Source organism: Colobus angolensis, unplaced genomic scaffold (genome assembly GCF_000951035.1).
Source record: "Colobus angolensis palliatus isolate OR3802 unplaced genomic scaffold, Cang.pa_1.0 Scaffold276, whole genome shotgun sequence".
In the NCBI taxonomy this organism is placed as follows: domain Eukaryota; kingdom Metazoa; phylum Chordata; class Mammalia; order Primates; family Cercopithecidae; genus Colobus; species Colobus angolensis.
Genome location: NW_012115999.1, coordinates 2,203,892 through 2,214,570, shown reverse-complemented (window position 1 = coordinate 2,214,570; position 10,679 = coordinate 2,203,892). Strand labels below are relative to the sequence as shown.

General features: G+C 41.3%; 1 long non-coding RNA gene across 1 annotated transcript in view; it reads right to left on the bottom strand.

Annotated features, from left to right (window-relative positions):
- LOC105516150 overlaps positions 1–9,865 on the bottom strand; it is a 55,160-nt gene extending 45,295 nt beyond the window's left edge. The window contains exon 1 of the long non-coding RNA XR_001002439.1: positions 9,754–9,865. This is a non-coding gene — a long non-coding RNA (uncharacterized LOC105516150). The remainder of the gene's footprint in view (positions 1–9,753) is intronic.
- Positions 9,866–10,679: the final 814 nt, after the last annotated feature.

The window sequence follows — 10,679 nt, the reverse complement described above, 5'->3', positions numbered from 1 at the left end:
TGTCTCCTTGATCTAACACTGACAGGGTGGAGTTAAAGTCTCCCATTGTTGCTGGGCACAGTGGCTCACACCTGTAATTCCAGCACTTTGGGAGGCTGAGGAGGGCAGATCACCTGAGGTCAGGAGTTTGAGGACAGCCTGGCCAACATGGCGAAACCCTGTCTCTGCTAAAAATACAAAACAATTAGCCGGACGTTGTGGCAGGCGCCTGTAATCCCAGCTACTCAAGAGGCTAAGGAAGGAGAATTGTTTGAACCCGGGAAGTGGAGGTTGTAGTGAGCTGAGATGGCACCATTGCACTCCAGCCTGGGTGACAAAAGCAAGACTCTGTCTCAAAAAAATAAAAATAAAAATAAAAAAAGTCTCCCACTATTATTGCGTGGGAGTCTAAGTGTCTTTGCAGATCTCTAGGAACTTGTTTTATGAATCTGGGTTCTCCTGTATTGGGTGCATATATATTTAGGATAGCTAGCTCTTCTTGTTGAATTGTTCCCTTTACCATTATGTAATGCTCTTCTTCGTCTTTTTTTTTGATATTTGTTGGTTTGAAGTCTGTTTTGTCAGAGACTAGGTTTGCAACCCCTGTTTGTTTGTTTGTTTTTGCTTTCCATTTGCTTGGTAAATTTCCTCTCTTGGTAAATATCCTCCGTCCCTTTCTTTTGAGCCTATGTGTGTCTTTGCATGTGAGATGGGTCTCCTGAATACAGCACACCAATGGGTCTTGACTCTGTCCAATTTGACAGTCTGTAAAGTCTTTTAACTGGGGCATGTAGTCAGTACATTTAAGGTCAGTAGTATCACGTGTGAATTTGATCCTGCCATCATGATGCTAGCTGGTTATTTTGCACACTAGTTGATGTAGTTTCTTCATAGTGTCATTGTTCTTTATATTTTGGTGTGGTTTTGCAGTGCCTGGTACTGTTTTTTTCTTTCCATATTTAGTGCTTCCTTCAGGATCTCTTGTAAGGCAGGCCTGGTGGTGACAAAACCCCTCAGTATTTGCTTGTCTGGAAAGGATTTTATTTCTCCTTCACTTATGAAGCTTAGTTTGGCTGCATATGAAATTCTGGGTTGAAAATTTTTTCTTTAAAAATGTTGAATTATTGGCCTCCAATCTCTTCTGGCTTATAGAGTTTCTGCTAAGAGGTCCACTGTTAGTCTGAGGGACTTCTCTTTGCAGGTGTCCTGGTCTTTCTCTCTGGCTGCCTTTAACATTTTTTCCTTCATTTTGACCTTGGAGGGTCTGATGATTTTGTGTCTTGGGGTTGATCTTCTTGTGGAGTATCTTAGTAGTGTTCTCTGTATTTCCTGAATTTGCATGTTGGCCTGCCTTGCTAAGTTGGGGAAGTTATCCTGTATAATATCCTGAAGTGTGTTTTCCAGCTTGTTTCCATTCTCCCGTCTCCATTAGCTACTCCAATCAACCCTAGGTTTGGTCTTTTTACATAGTCTCATATTTCTTGGAGGCTTTGTTTTTTCCTTTTCATTCTTCTTTCTCTAATCTTGTCTGCATGCCTTATTTTAGCAAGGTGGTCTTCAAATTCTCATATCCTTTCTTCCATTTGGTTGATTCAGTTATTGATATTTGTGCATGCTTCCTAAAGTTCACCTGCTGTATTTTTCAACTCCATCAAATCATTTATGTTCTTCTCTAAACTAGTTATTCTAGTTAGCAGCTCCTCTAACCTTTTATCAATGTTTTAGCTTATTTACATTGGGTTAGAACATGCTTCTTTAGCTCAGTGGAGTTTATCATCCATCTTCTGAAGCCTTCTTCTGTCAATTCATCCATCTCATCCTCCATCCAGTTCTGTGCCCTTGCTGGAGAGGCACTGCAATCATTTGGAGGAGAAGAGGGAGGAGAAGAGGCATCTGGCCTTTTGGGCTTTCAGTGTTGTTTTTTCTCAATTCTTTCCCATCTTCATGAGTTTGTCTAGTTTCGATCTTTGAGGCTGCTGACCCTTCGATGGGGTTTTTGTGGGGGATTTTTTATTGTTGTTGATGCTGTTGTTGTTGCTGTTTATTTTTCTTTCAATGGTCAGGTCCCTCTTCTGTAGGGCTGCTGTGGTTTGCTGGGAGTTCATTTCAGACCCTATTCATCTGTTTTGCTCCCAGGCCTGGAGACGTCACTCAAGGAGGCTGGAGAACAGCAAAGATGAGTGCCTGCTCCTTCTGGGATCTTTGACCTCAAGGGGCACCAACCTTATGCCAGTAGGATCACTCCTATCTAGGGTGTCTGGCAACCCTGTTGGAGGGTCTCACCCAGTTGGGTTGCAGGGGGAAGAGGACCCGTTTAACAAAGCACTTTGACTGTCCCTTGGTGGAAGGGGTGTGCTTCACTCGGGGGAAACCCACTAGTCTGGGCTGCCTGGCTTCCTCAGAACTACCAGGAGAAAAGGCTAAGTCTGCTAGTCAGCAGAGACTGTGGCCACCCTTCCCCAGGCCCAGGGAGATCAGGGTTCTGTCCCTGAGCCTCCAGCCGGAGTTGTTGGAGTTCCTGCAGGGAAGCACCGCCTAGTGAGGAAGGATGGGTCAGGGTCAGGCCTGAAGACATGCTCTGGTTGCAGTCTGTCACAGTCGGTGTGTTGGCCCGTGGGGGACAGCTCTTGGGACCAAGCCATCCAGCCTCCCTGGCTCCAACAAGGGAATAGTGCAGCCTGGAGCTATAGAGATGGATGCCGCCCTTCCCCACTTAGTGTGTTAGACAGTTACGTGTCCCAGTGCTGGCTGCTGCCCCTTCCCCAAAGAGCTCAAATGGCTTAGACAGCAGGCAGAGTCTGTTGAGAATCTGCAAGGCTCCAGGGTTGGGAACCTAGACCCTGGTGGCAAGGGTTAGTGAGTGGAATTTTCCTATCCATGGGTTGCACAGTTCCGTGGAAAAAGCATGGTTTCCCCAGCTGGGTAGCACACTCACTTACCACCTCCCTTGGCTAGGGAGTAGGGGCTCCCCTGCCCCATGTGGCTCTCAGGTGGGCCCCCACACCACAGCTCTCTTCCCTCCTCTCTGTAGATCATGCCAGCTGCCTAGTCTGTTCTGATGAGACAGCATGGATACCTGGGTTGGCGGTGCAGGATTCACATGCTGATTATGATTCTCTTTGATGGGAGCCTCTGATGGCTGCTACTTCTTTGGCCCCACCCCCCTGAGAAATTGAAACGTTTCTTGACATACCAGCCAATGATAGGCACATATATAATATACATATATGCGTGTATAATATACATTATACACATGTTATATAGCTATATTATATATGTATTACATACATACTGTAGTATATATTGTATATATTATATTATGTAATATATTGCATAAATATATATTACATATTGCATAAATATATAATATATAGTATACATACTATATATTGTATGCATATATTTATAATATATGCTGTTTATAGTACATATAATATATAGTACATTATACTATACATATATGATATTTTATTCCCTGGTCATATTTTAAATTCCAACTTACATTCTTACCAGTATATATTATATATCTACAATACATAATATATTTTTGATAAATATAATATATATTTATTATACATCATATTATACATATATTGTACCTATATATTATACATATATAAAATATGATATTTTATTCCCTGATCATATTTTAAATTGCAACAACTTACCTTCTTCTAGAATTAACGCTTCTCAGGTGGTGTGGGGGCCCACCTGAGAGTCACACGGGGCAGGGGAGACCCTACTCCCTAGCCAAATATATTATGCATTATAATACATAATATATTTTGATAAATAAATTATACATCATTATATTATACATATAATATATTGTACCTATATATTATACATATACATAAAATATGATATTTTGTTCCCTGGTCATATTTTAAATTGCAACAACTTACCTTCTTCTAGAATTAATGCTATAAGCCCATTCTCTATAGAGTCTCTAGAGAGACCCTTTCAAGGTGGAACCCATCCATGTCACTTTTGCTGCTTAACTTTTCCCATTTGCCTCAAGAATACTTGCCAGAGTCACTTGCAGCTGCACTGTTTACCCTGTGATAACATTTGCCATGAAATATCTGACTTTTATTATCATTTTTGTCTCACTCTAGTATATTGACTTTGGGAACAAAAGACATCCCTCTATTTATAGCACTCTGTTTTTAGTAGTGTATTTCCATTTACAAAATATAGTAATTATTGATCACTGAAACTGTCAAATCCTAGAAAAAATAACATTTCTACCTGTGATGTTAATTTGTGATGTTAATTAACATCGTCCTCAAACAGTTGTTGGCCGAAGATTCATTTGATGAATCTGATTTATCTGAAATAGATGATTCTGATGACTCAGACAATTTTTATATTCGTTTTGTCTGAAATAACTCAAAGAATGGTTTTTATGTTTTTTCACATTGAAAATCAGTCAGATTTGCTTGACCCTCAAAGAGTGTATTTATGTAAAATTAAATGAGTGCTGGCAGTGAGCTGCATCTTTTTTTTCTAAATGGGAAAAGGGTTAAAATCTTTCAGTGGCTCGATATTGCCCATAAGGCACTCAAGGCCTTGGTCATCTGTGTCTTTTCCTCTTCTCCCACTGCCAGCTGCAATGAGATATTTATGATATAATAAACAAGGCGTGCCATTTCATAGCACCATGTTTTTGTGCATGATGCCCAACATACCAATATGGCTTTCTGTTCTTATTGATTTGGAAATTGCCTATTAATTTTTTTAAATGCCACTCGTTTCCTCTAAGAACTTCCCTCCAGTTCCCAGCGCAGTCAATTGCTATTTCCCCCATATATACAATATACATATTTATAAAAATACATTTGACATCTGTTTTGTGTCATTGGCTATGAGCTACTTGAGGGTAAGGACTTGATCTGTGTATCTCTGTAGCTTCTCATAGTCCCTTATAACATGCCAAATACGCAAAATGTTTCCAAAGTTGGTGAACTAAATGAATGAATGAATATTTAGTATGAGAATTAAATATTATTCTTATGATTATTTATTATAAGAATTAAATATATACATATATATAGCTATTAATAGATTGCCTACCACAGGTGCCAGTAGTCCCAGCTATTCGGGAGGCTGAGGCAGGGAAATGCTTGAACCTGGGAGGCGGAGGTTGCGGTGAGCCCAGATCGCACCACCGTGCTCCAGCCTGGGTGACAGAGCGAGACTCTGTCTCAAATGCCTACCACGTAATAGGTGTTATAGAAGTATTTTCTATTATTATTCTCCTGCATAATTTCTGTCCATATTTCTTTCCATTTGGTTTTGCCATCCAAGCAGATTAAAGGAAAGAAATGTCACATTCCTGTGTAACACCTTATATAAGCATTTAATGAACCTGTCCATACATTCATCAAGAATTTGTGATTCCCACAGTCCAAATCTCTGTGAATTTTCTTTCTAGCCATGTGTGGTATAGCTCTCTCTCTGACTATACTCTAATACCCCACCCCTCTGTAGCATGGGTATATTTACTTTGTTTTTGTTTGTTTGTTTGTTTTTAGATGACGTCTAAAACAACAGCTCTGTTGCCCAGCCTGGAGTGCAGTGGCGCGATCTCAGCTCACTGCAACCTCCGCCTTCTGGGTTCAAGTGACTCTCCTGCCTCAGCCTCCTAGGAAGCTGGGATTACAGGCACTTGTCACCACACCCAGCTAATTTTTGTATTTAGAGATGGGGTTTTGCCATGTTGGTCAGGCTGGTTTTGAACTCCTGACCTCATGATCCACCCACCTCTGCCTCCCAGAGTGCTGGGATTACAGGTATAAGCCACCGAGCCCAGCCTATTTCCTTTTTTTTCCCCACGAAGAATCCCCAATTCCTATTGCTTTTCTAGCCTTTTCAATGGCTAGAAATCTTAGGAATCTCAGAGGTTCTTTGCAATAACATTAATCTTTATTGCACAAGACTGCCACATTATTTTGCTTTGGATTTATCTTTGCAGATTCTGCCCCCATTTAAATAAATAAAATGAAATGACACATTTCTACAGCTGAACAGTGAAGTTTGTTTTTCTTCTATGAGGCTGAACATTTATTGATGAATCCATATTGTACTGACAGCAACTTCTTCAATAATTTCATGGGTTATATAGCAGTTGGTAATAGTGCATGCACGTGGGCAGGGAGAACTATGCAAATATCAATAATAATTACGCTTGGTGTATGCAAATTCCAGCAGGTATTTTCAGAAATTAATCTTCCAAATTACTTTTGCACAATTCAGGAAAATTGAAATGTGCATTTAAATAATTGTAGAAAAATGTAAAAGCAATCTCTACTCATTTAAATCACCCAGTTAAGGTGCTATTGTAAACAAAGGGATTGTAGATATTTCAGACACAGAAGCCATACTGTCAAAACAGAATTATAGAGATCATGAGAGCTTTGCTTTGTTTGTAGACAACTTACCAGGGATGGCATTGTTTGGATTAGTTTGTTTGGTTTAAAGCATTATTATTAATATTCCTCAAAAATCATTAGTAAAAAGAAGCAATATTGTTTTGCTTGTTTATATACTCACTTATATGTTTCATGCATCACTGTGTCCATTTATCAACCCATCTATCTATCAAATGAATGTTTATTAAGCATGATTATATACCACAGACTGAGGTAAGTAAAGTTATGTGAGTAGGAAGACCTTTTGACTTGTGCCTCCAGCTCAGTAGGGGAGCCACAAGTTTACATAGTTTAGCCATTTTGGGGTCTTTTTATTTCCTCCATGAGTTTAATATCAATTGTAACTTCATATGAAAGCTAGAATATGGGGCAATAATTAATGCATTTATATAAGCAAAGCACTTTCAGTGTCTTCTGCTTTCATGCAGTTTTAATTCATCAAATTATGGCCAGAGGCTTTAATTGCTGAAAGTAACCCTAGGCTTCTCTGACTTTCTTGAATACCTAACATGCATTTCTCAGGGAAAATACTGAATTCATAGATAAAGGCTAGAAAGATACACAATCCTTGCTCTTAAGAAGCTGACATCTCATAGGCATCTGGGACAAGGAGCATTCGCCTATTACTAATGGTTGTGACTAAAAGTACTGCTATCGGAGTCCAGGGACATTTCGAGAACAAAAGGTCTCCTTCCAGGAGTGATCAGGACACTTTTGGGATGTCCTTGAGCTGTGCCTTGGGAATGCATTTTACAAAGGAAAGTGGTGAAGACAGCTGTTGAAATAGGAAAGTCCAGGGTTTCGGACCTAGGTTCAGCAGCTATAGGACTGTGAAGTCTTAACAACTAGCCTCATCTGTAAAATAGGGATGAGGACACCAGCCTCATAAAGATCTCTGGGAGGATTTAGCTAATGTTTGCTAATGTGCTCATTAAATTATATGAAGCAGGGATTCCTAGGTAGAAGAGATGGTCCAGGGTAAAGGCACAGAAGGGAGGAAAAAAGACATATTAGGACCCTGGTGATAGGCCAGTTTGTCTACTACTTACGGTTCTTCTACTGCCTCTGCTTTTCTTTCTAGAAAACCACAGGCAGTAACCACAAATCTATTTGTCTGTTTTGCGATGTTGAATTTGTGACTTGACTGTTTTAACTGTTTTATCTTTAAAATGAATCAAGAAAACTCATTTTATGCTGCCCCAGGTGGTGGGAGGTAAGATGACAGATATAGTACCTGCAAGTAAGGCTTTTGTGTTCCTCTTCCAATTGGTGCTCTCTATTCATTTAAGTGTTTCTTATCAGCTTCTGCCCAGGGAAAACCTCCTAATAAAAATACACATTTCCTTGCCTATATGTCACAAGTCAGCTGTTCCTTTAAAGGACATACCTATGATCTTGAACAACGGCTTCAAAATATATTATAAACCAGTATAATATTCTAGTTTTTTTTTTTTTTTTTTTCCGAGGCAGAGTCTTTCTCTGTCACCCAGGCTGGAGTGCAGTGGCTCGATTTTGGCTCACTGCAACCTCTGACTCCCAGGTTCAGGCGATTCTCTTGTCTGAACCTCCCGAGCAGGCGGGATTACAGGTGTGTGCCACCACGCCCAGCTAATTGGTATTTTTAGTAGAGACAGGGTTTCACCATGTTGGCCAGGCTGGTCTCGAACTCCTGACCGCAAGTGATCCGCCTGCCTCTGCCTCCTAAAGTGCTAGGATTACAGGCATGAGTCACCACGCCAGGGCCTATTTTTTTAAATTTTTAATTTTGTTGTTGTTGTTGTTTGAGGGAAATACTGAAACTACAAATAAATTAGCAGTCATTGTCACCAACTCATTTGATGAAAACCATTTATTCTAATTGTAACTGATAACCTGGCCTTTGTGCCCCAGATCAGATGATCTATTGTGTTTTCCCATGTTTTTAAGCGCTGCTCAGTTTTTCTTTTTTTTTTTTTTTTTGTTTGTTTCCCATGGCTCCACCTGTGATCCTACAAATAGCATACTGATAACAGAAGGCAAACAGGTAGAATGGTAGAGAAAGAAGGTTGGGAGCAGAGAAAAATGGAACAGTGTCTTTCCTGTCTTTCACTTATTTATTTACCAATTACCGCTGAAACTGTGGTGGAAGCCATAAAGACAAAGTGCAAGAAGGTACCACCTGTATCTCTGAGGCACTTGGCAGTTGAGAGATAACAGTAATCGGACAATAACCGTGATGACCAGTACTTCAATGGAGGATGTTCAGATGCTCCAGAAGCATTTAGGTAGGAGTGACTAACTGGGCTGGGAGAGCTGGAGAGGCTTCACAGAGGAGGTGATATTAGACTGAATCATGAATGTAAAAAAGAGTCTGGATGAAGGACATTCCAGACAAGGGGAATTATTATCTCAATGATTCAAATCTATGTCAGAGAAAGATTAGGCCATAGAAAGATATACAGTGCTAAGGGATTCAGAAGACAGAAATGTTACATTTCATAAAGAGATAAAGAGAGACACTTCAAGGAAGAAGTAATATTTTAAATGACATTTTAGAAGGGATAGATGGAGCTAAAGAGGGTCCTTCAGATGGAGGAAATAGTATGAACAATGACATGGAGGTAAGAAAGTTCAACGTGGGACTTAGGGAACATGAAAGAGTCATGTATGCTTAGAGTACAGGTTGGATGTAGTTAAGATGAGAAGGGTCAGGTGGGGTCAGATGGGGAGAGTTCCAGATGCTGATGTGAGGGCTCTGTACCTAGTACTACTATTTGGTAGGAGTCACCAACACTTTATTTGGGAAACGATAGTCCATTCAGTTTAATTCCTCCAGTATTTTTGGAGACCTTCCTTGCTCTGAAACAGGTACTGTGATAGATTCTAGGGACACAAAATGAATCAGACATGATTCCTGACCTTTTGAATCTTTCATCAAAATATTTATCCATGTTTCTGTCTAAGTCAATGTCCATGTCTTTGTTCACGTCCATGTCCATGTCTATGTCTAAGTCAATGTTTATGTCAATTTCTATGCCGGCGTCTATATCTGCATCTGCCTGCATCTGTATCTAGATTTTTAGACAGACATTAATTTGACTGTGGTGTGTAGGATGTGTGGAAGCAGGGCAAGAGGGGCGGGAGAGGTGAACGGCCAGCAGCCATCCACATGGAAAGGGCTGAACCAGTCCAGATGGGAGGGCCTGAACAGGGGCAGTACAGCAGGAAGAGCACTGTCTTTGGAGTCTAAGGAATTTGAGCTTGAATCCAGGCTCTATCACAAACTCTCCTTGAGAGTTTATTCAAGTAATTTCCTCAGCCTGATTTTCTTCATCTGTAAAACAGGGAAAATAACACTTACCTTTGAGGGTGGATGAGAAGATTTAAGGTGATGTATTAAGCACTTGGCACATGGTCGGCATCAGCAATTGGCAGTGATGAAAGAGGCTGCAATGCCTTTGATTTGCCACTCCCTGTTCAGAAAGAAGTCAACACTTTTACCCCAGTGAAAGAGGCAGGTTTGGTGGCTCCAGGTAGGGAATGATGACTATGGCTTTAAGCCTGCCCTTTGACCTCTACATCTGTTTCCCAGGTAAGGAGCACAAATATTCCTTGCTTGGCTGGCAGAGCCAAGCTCACCTTGGGAGGTCCTTTCGTGGACTGTTCTTCCCATCCCACCAATGAACCCACTGACTCAGCCACTGAGAGGTCTGGCAGGAAGCACGGCTGCAGCTGTGACCAGGCCAGGTTGCTCCATCTCCAGCAAACATTTAGAGTGGCTCAGTGCCTGCTGCTCCTGCCTTGACACAGAGGAAGCTGAGAGCCAGGCCAGTGAGTGGCAGCCAAGAGGATGCTGCCAGCATGGCAGCCAGGAGCTACAAAGGCCCTGAGCACTAGACGGTTTTGCCATCACTGTGGGGAGCGTCCCCAGCTGTCAGTGCCACCGCTGGGGATGCAGCTTCTCCCAGGAGCTAACGTGAGCATGCAGGACTGTTGCCCGGGGCCCTCGCTCTTGCTGGCTGATGCGAGGTTGCTTCCAGGGGCAACAGCACTGTGGTGAACAAGGAGGAAGCCAGGATACAGTGAGGAAATGTGGAAGAGCATTTCCAAAGGCTGTTTCTGTTGGGGATTCTTGTTTGTCCAAGACTGTGATTTATCTCCAGGATACTTAGAATTTGTTAGCAGCAGGGTGCTAGTAGAGGTTTAACAACCAGGTCTGAGAACGAAATCAGGGAGGGAGGGGGAAAAGGAGTGTCCTGATTTGTAGTTTTTGATGATTTCCATGGA